The sequence below is a fragment of the Dermacentor variabilis genome, unplaced genomic scaffold (genome assembly GCF_050947875.1).
Source record: "Dermacentor variabilis isolate Ectoservices unplaced genomic scaffold, ASM5094787v1 scaffold_17, whole genome shotgun sequence".
Taxonomy (NCBI): domain Eukaryota; kingdom Metazoa; phylum Arthropoda; class Arachnida; order Ixodida; family Ixodidae; genus Dermacentor; species Dermacentor variabilis.
In genome coordinates, this window is record NW_027460335.1 from 9,292,524 (window position 1) to 9,302,198 (window position 9,675).

The 9,675-nt window shown below is 48.2% G+C and overlaps 1 pseudogene; it reads left to right on the forward strand.

The window, feature by feature from the left end:
* The first annotated feature begins 6,949 nt into the window (after window positions 1-6,949).
* LOC142568185 (uncharacterized) lies at window positions 6,950-8,457 on the forward strand (annotated as a pseudogene).
* The last annotated feature ends 1,218 nt before the right edge of the window (window positions 8,458-9,675 follow it).

A 9,675-nucleotide genomic window follows, 5' to 3' on the forward strand; every position in this document is an offset into this window, starting at 1 on the left:
ATTGTTATCCCAACAGGTCGGCGTGTCGTTTCATATAACGTCGAAATGCGATAAGAACGAGCAAACCACGCCGTATGCTGCGGCTCAGAGGGCCTTTCTGCGATGTTGTGCCGAGAAGAGTAGGGGCTTGGCGTGCTCCCTCTTTCGGCAAGTCCAATGTTAGGGGTCATGAGATGTTCGCGATAGGCAAGGTGGCAATTCTTTCCTCCCGGCCAGCCGTTTGGGCACCTGGATGCCCACGCGGCTGAGCGTGGGCATCGTACAATGTCGCTGTGTGGAAAATGTCATCTTTGAAAATGTCACAGCCCCGCTGTGGATCGCCTTCTGGTCTCTCCTTCCTGATTGCGCACGACCTCCTTAGAATGTGCCAGGAAACGGTGTTCTCGCTTTCTGAGGGTGAATTGTCATTTGGCAGTATTGCATCACTTTCAACCCAAAGCACAAACATGACGCTGATGCTGACGATACCTTACAGTAAAGGTTTTCTGAAGTTCATGGTGCTGAGCGAATACTTAAATTCTGCCCGTGGTCGTACATAGATGAATGAATACGTGATGGTGGGATTTATTCTGTTTCCGCATAGCACCAATAGTATTTGCCACCTTACTAATGTGGAACTCGTCGTGATGGTGTTTGTGTGTATATAATCTGCCGATATGGGGCGCTATAACGTAAAACTATTCCAAACTTTCTATTACAATGCTGCAATCAGCCCGCAGCAATTGGTCAAAAACTTTTTGGACCAGCCGAACTTCATCTGAGTGGGCACAGGATAGCGGCAACCATGCAGTCGCCGCTAAACCCTTTTTGCTTCTTGATGCAGTTCATCGTGCTCCTTGGAGTATGGCTGTATCCCTCGACCTGCGCATGTGCGGTTTCACCAGTGCTCATCTATAATGACTCACCGACACCGTTGCCAGTCCTGCTATCTGACGCAAGTCAAGATCTTTGGTGCCAGCAAGTAATCCACGGTGCCATCTTCATACCTTTGCACACGGATTCACAGCCGCCAGGAGCGACATCTCCCTTCTGGCTCTACTTAAGCAGCTGCCTTCGTCCAGCCACTTTCAGTGGGCACGGGATAGCGGCAACCATGCAATCGCCGCTAAACCCTTTTTGCTTCTTCATGCAGTTCATCGTGCTCCTTGGAGTATGGCTGTATCCTTCGACCTGCGCATGTGCGGTTTCACCAGTGCTCATCTATAATGACTCACCGACACCGTTGCCAGTCCTGCTATCTGACGCAAGTCAAGATCTTTGGTGCCAGCAAGTAATCCAGGGTGCCATCTTCATGCCTTTGCACACGGATTCACAGCCGCCAGGAGCGACATCTCCCTTCTGGCTCTACTTAAGCAGCTGCCTTCGTCCAGCCACTTTCAGTGGGCACGGGATAGCGGCAACCATGCAGTCGCCGCTAAACCCTTTTTGCTTCTTCATGCAGGTCTGTGAAGCTCCGTCTCTTTACTCTAAACGTACGAGTAACGTCTGTCTGCTGCTTTTCCCGTGCCCAAGTGTATTTTTTGCCTCACTGTGTGAATGTGCGTTTGTTGCAAGGCTACTCATCCTATCTGGTGACGTTGAACTTAATCCGGGACCCGCAACTGACGCGCAGTACAAAGAACTTCTTGCAGCCATTTCTGCCCTTTCAGCAAAAATAGATTCACGACACAGAGAGGTAATGAGTGGTCTCTCCGAATTAAAGGAAAAGCAAGCTCAAGTAACTAATCAAGTGTCCGATTTAACCACTAGATTAACGACAGTTGAAATCGCTTGTTGAATCACTTGAGCTTAACCCATCGTCAGCTGACATACCTGCAGTTGTAGCTCACGCCGTTAAAACTGAAAATGCCTCCCTCCTGACACGTCTCGATGATCTAGAAGATCGCTCCCGCCGGGATAACTTAATATTTTATGGTATTTCTGAAACTCCGTCAGAAACATGGGCGCAGTCCGAAAAATTGGTGTGTGAATTTTTATCTCATCATCTTAAGTTTGAGGTCCCCGAGAATATGGTATGTAGAGCCCACCGACTTGGCTCGTATACTGCTAATAAGACTCGCCCGATTATAATGAAATTTTCTTGCTCAAAACTAAAGGATAAAATTCTGGCACTAAAATCTAATCTGAAATCCACCGGGGTATCTGTGGGCGAAGATTTCTGCCGAGCAACGCGCCAGTCTAGGATAAAGCTGCTTGATTTTGCTAAGGCATCAGGACAGACATACTCAATATGGCTAAATAAGCTATTTTTGAACAAGAAGTGCTACGTTTACTGTTCTACCACTGACAATGTATGCAAAGTCAACATGCCACGTGCAGCACGCTCCTCTGTTCGGTCGCGTCAAGCTATCGAAGGAAATGGTTCGACATAGCTAGCACATGCGCAATCTAATAACACCATATCTGTTCTTTTCACTAACGTGCGAAGTCTACTAAATAAACGTGCTGCGGTGTCCTCACTGATTGATACATGCGCTGCTGACATAGTATGTCTCAGTGAAACATGGCTCTCTGCTCGGATAAAAAATAGCGAAATTTTCGATTGTGAAAAACTGTATTCATGTTATCGCTGCGATCGTGGTGTGCGATCAGGTGGAGGTGTCTTGATTGCAGTTACTGAAACGCTCACTTCAAGCTCAGTTTCCATAGAAACACCACTTGAACTTGTTTGCGTGCGCGTTGTACTGGACAACAGAGATGTTATATTTTGCACATGCTATCGCCCTCCTACTGCTTCGACATCATTTTGCGATGACCTTCACGACGCATTGAACAAATTATTTGTCAGATACCCTAACGCTCCCCTTTTTCTTCTTGGTGACTTCAACTTTCCCGATATCATTTGGCGTAACAACACGGCAACGTCCCAGTCTTCTCAGAGTACCCAGTTTATAAACACTTGTTTGGATTTCCACTTCACCCAGCTTGTACTGAAACAAACGCGCGTATCTGCCTCTTCATCTAACATACTAGATCTGATTCTCACTACGAACCATGACACAGTTTCCCCAATTATTTACATACAAGGCTTAAGTGATCACCTTGCACTCACTTTTCATATCAACACACGGGCTCCTGTTAAGAAAACTACGAAGGTGATCCGCGATTACAGCAAAGCCGACTTGGCTTCCATTACCGCTGAAATGGAAAATTTCGCAGCTTCTTACATCGCTAATTGCGATCAGCGCTGTGTTGAAGAAAACTGGTGCATTTTCAAAAATAAATTGTTGTCATTAATCGAACGTTTCGTACCGCAAAGAACAGTCGCTTGCAAGCCACGGTTCTCTTGGTTCAACCCCTTTTTGAAGCGACTACGTAACAAAAAAAAGCGGTTGTTTCGTCGCGCAAAAGCTTCATGCAGTGACGTTGCTTGGTCCGCTTACTACCTCACTGAAAGTGACAACACAGCCGCCGCTAGTGCGAAACAGCATTTTTATTCTGTTACCCTTCCGTCCATCTTGCAAACTAATCCTCGTAAATTCTGGACCATAGTTAACGGTACTCCAAGCAAAATAATCCAATTAACATACCCAAATGATCAACCTGTTGCTCCTGAAGAATGCTGTAATGTATTTAATGATGTGTTCTCATCACATGTTACCACAATGCCACGTGGATTACCGCTTGTATCCAATTCTGGTTTTTCGCCCATGGATCCAATCTCTATTGACTGGGTTGGTGGTAGCTGCCTAATTAACAATCAAAAAAACGTCCTCCTCTGCCGGCCCAGACTGCCTGAACTCAAAAATTTTGAAATGTACTAATGTATTTTCTGCTGTTATTTTGTCGCACATTTTCACTCAGTCATTACAGCAGTCTGTTCTTCCACACGACTGGTGCGTGGGAAAGGTGATTCCAGTTCATAAATCAGGTAACACACACTTACCCAGCAATTGCAGGCCTATCTCACTAACAAGCATTTCATGTAAAATTCTTGAGCATATAATATATTCACATTTGGCTGAGTCTTTAGAATCAAACTCCTTTTTCAACCCCTGTCAACATGGTTTCCGTAAGTTCTTTTCCTGTGAAACACAGCTCTTCACATTTACTAACGATCTCTTTGCAAATTCTGATCTAGGTACCGACATTGACTGCGTATTTCTTGATTTTGCCAGAGCCTTTGACTCTGTGACCCATGATTTACTTCTGCTTAAGCTGTCTCAACTTAACTTGGTCGCTAATGTACTCGAGAGGATAAAAAACTTTCTAACAGGACGCAGTTTGTAAACACTAATACCTGTAATTCTCTGTTTTCTAACGTACCAGCAGGTGTTCCTCAAGGGTCAGTCCTGGGTCCACTTCTCTTTCTAATCTATATTAACGATCTTCCGAACTGCGTTCTTTCCTCTTCCATAAAGCTTTTCGCGGATGACTGTGTTCTTTACCGTAAAATTACTAATCCTTCAGATTCCCAAGAACTGTACGACGACCTTAACCGCGTAATTGAGTGGTGTTCTAATTGGTGCATGCAACTAAATTCAAATAAATCCAAGGCCATGCGTATATCTCGTAACACTGCCACACACACCTACTTTATTAATGGTGCACCTGTGACGTCAGTTAGCTCGTACAAGTATCTCGGCCTTCACATATCAAATAACCTTTCTTGGCACTCGCATATTGACTATGTTACTAAAAACGCTAATAGCATGCTTGGTTACTTACGCCGTAATTTTAGCTCTGCCCCTTCTTCCCTGAAGCTAACTCTCTATAAAACTTTAGTTCGCTCCAAATTGGAGTATGCTTCAGCCATTTGGGATCCGACTCAGTCTTCATTAGTTTCTACTCTTGAAAGTATTCAAAACCGCAGTGCACGCTTTGTATTATCTAATTATTCTCGCTATGCAAGTATTTCTTCAATGAAACGAACTCTTAACTTACCTGATCTTTCGTCACGCCGCAAATCTTCCCGTCTCTCCCTTTTTCACAAAGTTTTTCACTTGAACCCCCTTTTGAAAGAGACCCTTCTTGCCCCTCCGTCTTATATTTCTGCCCGCACAGACCACAGCCTTAAAATCGCGGTGCCGTTGTGCCGTACTAGCCGGTACAGTGACTCATTCATCCCCAGGACAAGCACGGACTGGAATGGCCTTCCCGCCTCAATCGCACTCATCACCGACCCTACTAACTTCAAGACCGCCGTTCAGAATCCATTTTGTTAGTATTTTTTGTTAATACTTTTTGTTTGTATTTTTTACTGCATTACTTCTTGTTTTGACTCCACTCCTTTCTGTAACGCCTTCGGGCCTTGAAAGTACGTGAAATAAATAAATAAATAAATATCTGTCACCCGACGTCACGAAAACCGCGATAGCACCCCATCTGATGTGACGTGTACACTCTGATTATGCATAATTTGACCGAACAAAACAAAAATTGTTATTTCTGATTCGACGCTATTTTGCCATTAGCCCTAGGCTATTGGTCAAAAGTTTTCGGGGTGCACCCACTTCACCTGCCTCTCACGCGACGTCACAAAACCGCAAAAACTTGCCACGTCAAAGTGACGCGTACGCGTTAAAGATGCATTAATATGCCGATCAAAACTGAATTTTGTTCTGAATAGCCGCAGGCTGCCCCGTTCCAAAAGGAGCAAAAGGTGGATGCCGCCCATCGCTCCGGCACTGGCTACTCGCTCCTGCCGGAGAACATGGGTTTATTTGTGTGTAAGAAAACCTTTTGCGTTGCCTTGCAACGTTTTCGAGAACTTTCGGCACGTTTACGACCTCGTTCTGCGAACTATTCTTTGCTGAGGAGCCGTTTTAGTGCATTCTTAAGCTTTCGTTGCATGCCGCCGCGATTGTCGACGAGCCACTGCAAGCTAAGTCAGAGAAAGCGGACTAATCGCAGACGCCGGCACTACCCTCTTCATCCGGTTATCGATATTCAGTGCAGTGGCTCGGGCCCATCGAATCCCTCTCCACTTGAGCATGCTCCTCGACTCTTGTGAACCAATTTGATAAGACAAGCAGCTCAGTACAGGCAATTTTATTAGTTTTTCAAGCAAACAAATTGATCTCCTATGAACGAGGGGAGCATTTGATTGGTTTGTTCAGACAACCCTGCGGTCAACCGCCCGATGCTTGCGTCGGCGGTTACGCAAATTTGACGTCAGGAGATTGGAATAAAACATATTGGAATAGTTTTACGTTATAGGGGCCTTGGTTTCAGTGTCACAAAAGATAAGGGGGGGGGGCTTCAATCCACGCTGTCAATGGGGTAGGCCCGCGAAGATGTGGTATCAGGTGATGCTATAGAGCAATGTGACGTAGGTTGAAGTGGGCCCTGCGGAGCCTGAGGATGACGCCGTTGTGCATATTGGCGTTGTTGTTCCTTTCGTCGCACATCACATTCGCATCGCTCATCAGGCTTTCTAACTGTGCGTGGCTTCCTTTTGAGCACGGGATGAGCACGCCGCTGTTTTCCATTTGGATGTTGGTATTCCGGTCGCCGCTCATCGTGTTCGCGGTGCTCTTGTGGTGTCCATACTATGGGTGGTCTCTCCATAGTGCTATCAAAATACAAATGAAATCTTTTGCTAGGCAGTTTTAGATTCTACATGTGAAAGTCTAGCAACGTTGCTGTATACTTCGAAAGACGACGACGACGCTGACGGAGTGCATGCGCCTCGTATGGGCGCCGTATATTTCAAACCCTTGTGGCCAAACAATCACCGCTGGACCCAAACTAACGTCGGAACCAGTTTCCGGAAGTGGTCAGCTACCGATCAAGACCAGTCCCGACGCCAGGGACCCAGGACATGGGTTTCTACGACCACAAGATTGCTAACCCTAACAAGATCTTCAGCTGCGCCGTCTGGCCGAGAAACAGGTGCGCCGCAGCTACGAAGGTGCGCGGCGTCGCTGCCGCAGTCCCGGCTCCCGAGGACTTCGCCCAACGAGTCGCATCCCCGTGAGATCAAGTCAGCGCAGCCCCTACCCTCATTATGGAGGTAGTAGAGGTTGAGGGCACGGAAATAGCCCCCGAAGAAGTTACCGTTGAAGCAGGGTGGCTTGTCAGCCACCGTAAGCAACGACGGACTACGCAGGCATCATCCCTACCCATACATGGCTCCCTCCGTGCAACAGCAAGCGCACGCACCAAGAGTACCCAGCAGTCCGCACTACGCCCACGCGCACCACGGAACCACGACTTCCGAAGAACGATATCGAGATCGTCATACGCCCAAGAGACTGTTTCAACGTGTCCAAACTAGGAGACGCCCAGATACGCGACGCAATACTACAGATCACGGGCATTACAACCAAAGAAGCAGAGGACGACATTTACCGCTCATGCACGGATAATAACGTCATTGTAGTTAGCACGCCAATCATGTCTAACGTCAAAAAATACTGCCACATCCGCAGCCTCCCCATAGGAGCAGTCCGCTACGCAGCCACAGCATACGTCACACCGCCGGAGGACACAGCCAAAGGAGTCATACATAACATCCCTGCATATGACACAGAAGAAGACATTACCAACAGTCTCGTTTACAAGAAGAACCCTACGATTCTGCAGGCCCGACGAATGGGCAGTACTAATTCAGTGCTCATCGTATTCGACGGAAAGCAAGTACCGTACCATGTCTACTACCGCGGAGCAGAATACAAATGCTATCTACATAAGAAGCGCATCGAGGTCTGTGACATCTGCGGGACCGTCGGCCACAGGGCCGATGTATGCCCCACTCCAACGCAGAAGAAATGCAAGAGCTGTGACACAGTAAATCCGCCGGCTGATCACCCCTGTCACCCTTGCTGCGCGTTCTGCGGCAAAGGCCACCCGACTGGTGATAAGTCCTGCCATCGCCGCTTCCAGACACCACACCTCCTACTCCAACGATGATGGGAACGCCTACGACTGGGACAACAAGGAGCGGACCAGGAGACGGGGTCATCGACTTCAGCAAATGGAGACTCAGCTCTGCCAACACCGAAGTCGACACCACAAACGCAGGCTCCCGAACGCAGCAACTCACGCGGACGCAGTCGGTCTCGTGGACGTCAGTCACAAGGACGCAGTCACTCCCGGAGCGGACCAGATTCAACAGCACCGCAGCAGCACGGAAACGCAAGCCTTCGAACGACCACAGTTAAAGTGCAAGACACCCCCCCCCCCCCCAAGGTAAGCTGGGCCAGCATTGTCTCCCACACAGGTCACACCTCACAACCTATAGCAACCCCAGTGAACACAGTTAGTGACGGTACCATGCACAGCTTCATGCATGAGCTCCGATCCTTACGTGCTGAGATACAAGACCTCAAGACAGAAAACGCTAAACTCAAATCACAACTTGCACACACACAACCCAAACACTTACCATCAAATGCAGACATCCTTCCTGTCCCTGCAATAGATTGCCCGCAAACCACCCAACAACCAACCCCGCACAAGCGCAAAGCTCTCGAACCAATCTCAACAGGGGCACCACCAGCATACACTTCATAAGGAAATGTCAACTGTGAGGCCCTCACTGAGCTGCAACAGCGGATAGAACGCAACCTCAACGAAGCAATAGACTGTAAGCTTGCCACGTTGCTCGACACCTCCATTGCAAATGCTCTTGAACGCGCAATGGACAACCTCCTTACTGCGAAACTAGAAACGCTGCTACTGGCCAGAATTGAGCAAGCCTTTGCGGCAAGAGAACAACAGCGACAGGAAAACATGGACGACACGCGCAAAGTGTTTCAAGATATGTCCGCGACTCTGGCTCAAAATCACAACACCCGTTTGACAGAATTGGAAAACACCCTACTCCGTCCCAGAGCAGGTCCCCTAAAGAAGCCATACTCGCGTCCCGACAAAGATGGCTGCGAGTAATCCAGAACGTGCTACCTACTGCATTTGGCCGTGGAACTGCCGGGGCTTCCGGCGAAGACGAGCACACTTAGAGCAATATATTACCTCTCTCGCACCACATATTTCCCCCGATGTTATCGCATTACAAGAGACCGGAGTAGCGGCTAAGCTGTTGGGATACGCGGCATACAGCGCACTTTGCGGTGACAACCGCAGGCCCCAAGTAACCACACTAGTTAAGCGAAACAGTCCGGTTATACAGCATCACACAGGCATTGATACAGCAGCCCACATTTTCCTGGAGATCATCCCGTCTGCAAGGCGCATGCAACAGTCTCTTCATCCTCAATGTGTACAGCAGCCCCAAACAACAACATAGGTTTCTACTACTTTTCACCAAAGCAGATCAACTAGCTAGGGGAGCCCCCCTGCTCATCGTAGGGGACCTAAACGCCCCTGCGGTGGCATGGGGATACCCAATGGACCGCCGAAAGGGAAGACAACTATGGCTTGACGGACAGAATCTAGGTCTTACTCTTGTCACGGATCCTACTTGTCCCACCCGTATGGGAAACAGCGTTAGCAGAGACACTACTCCGGACTTAACATTCGCAAAACTAATTCCACAAGCAGGCTGGATCAACACACAAGACAACTTGGGCAGCGATCACTATTTAATCCAAACAACAGTTCGAGCGGGCCCGCGAAAGCTTAAGGGCCCTCAACTCCGCATAACGAACTGGGACGCTTTCCGGCAGGCCAGAGCCCTCACCTCCTTCTCGGGTACCCAACCACCTTTCGAAGATTGGGTCGCATCCTTGCTGCAAGACGCGAGCGAAGCCACTAAATTGGTGCCTGAGGAAG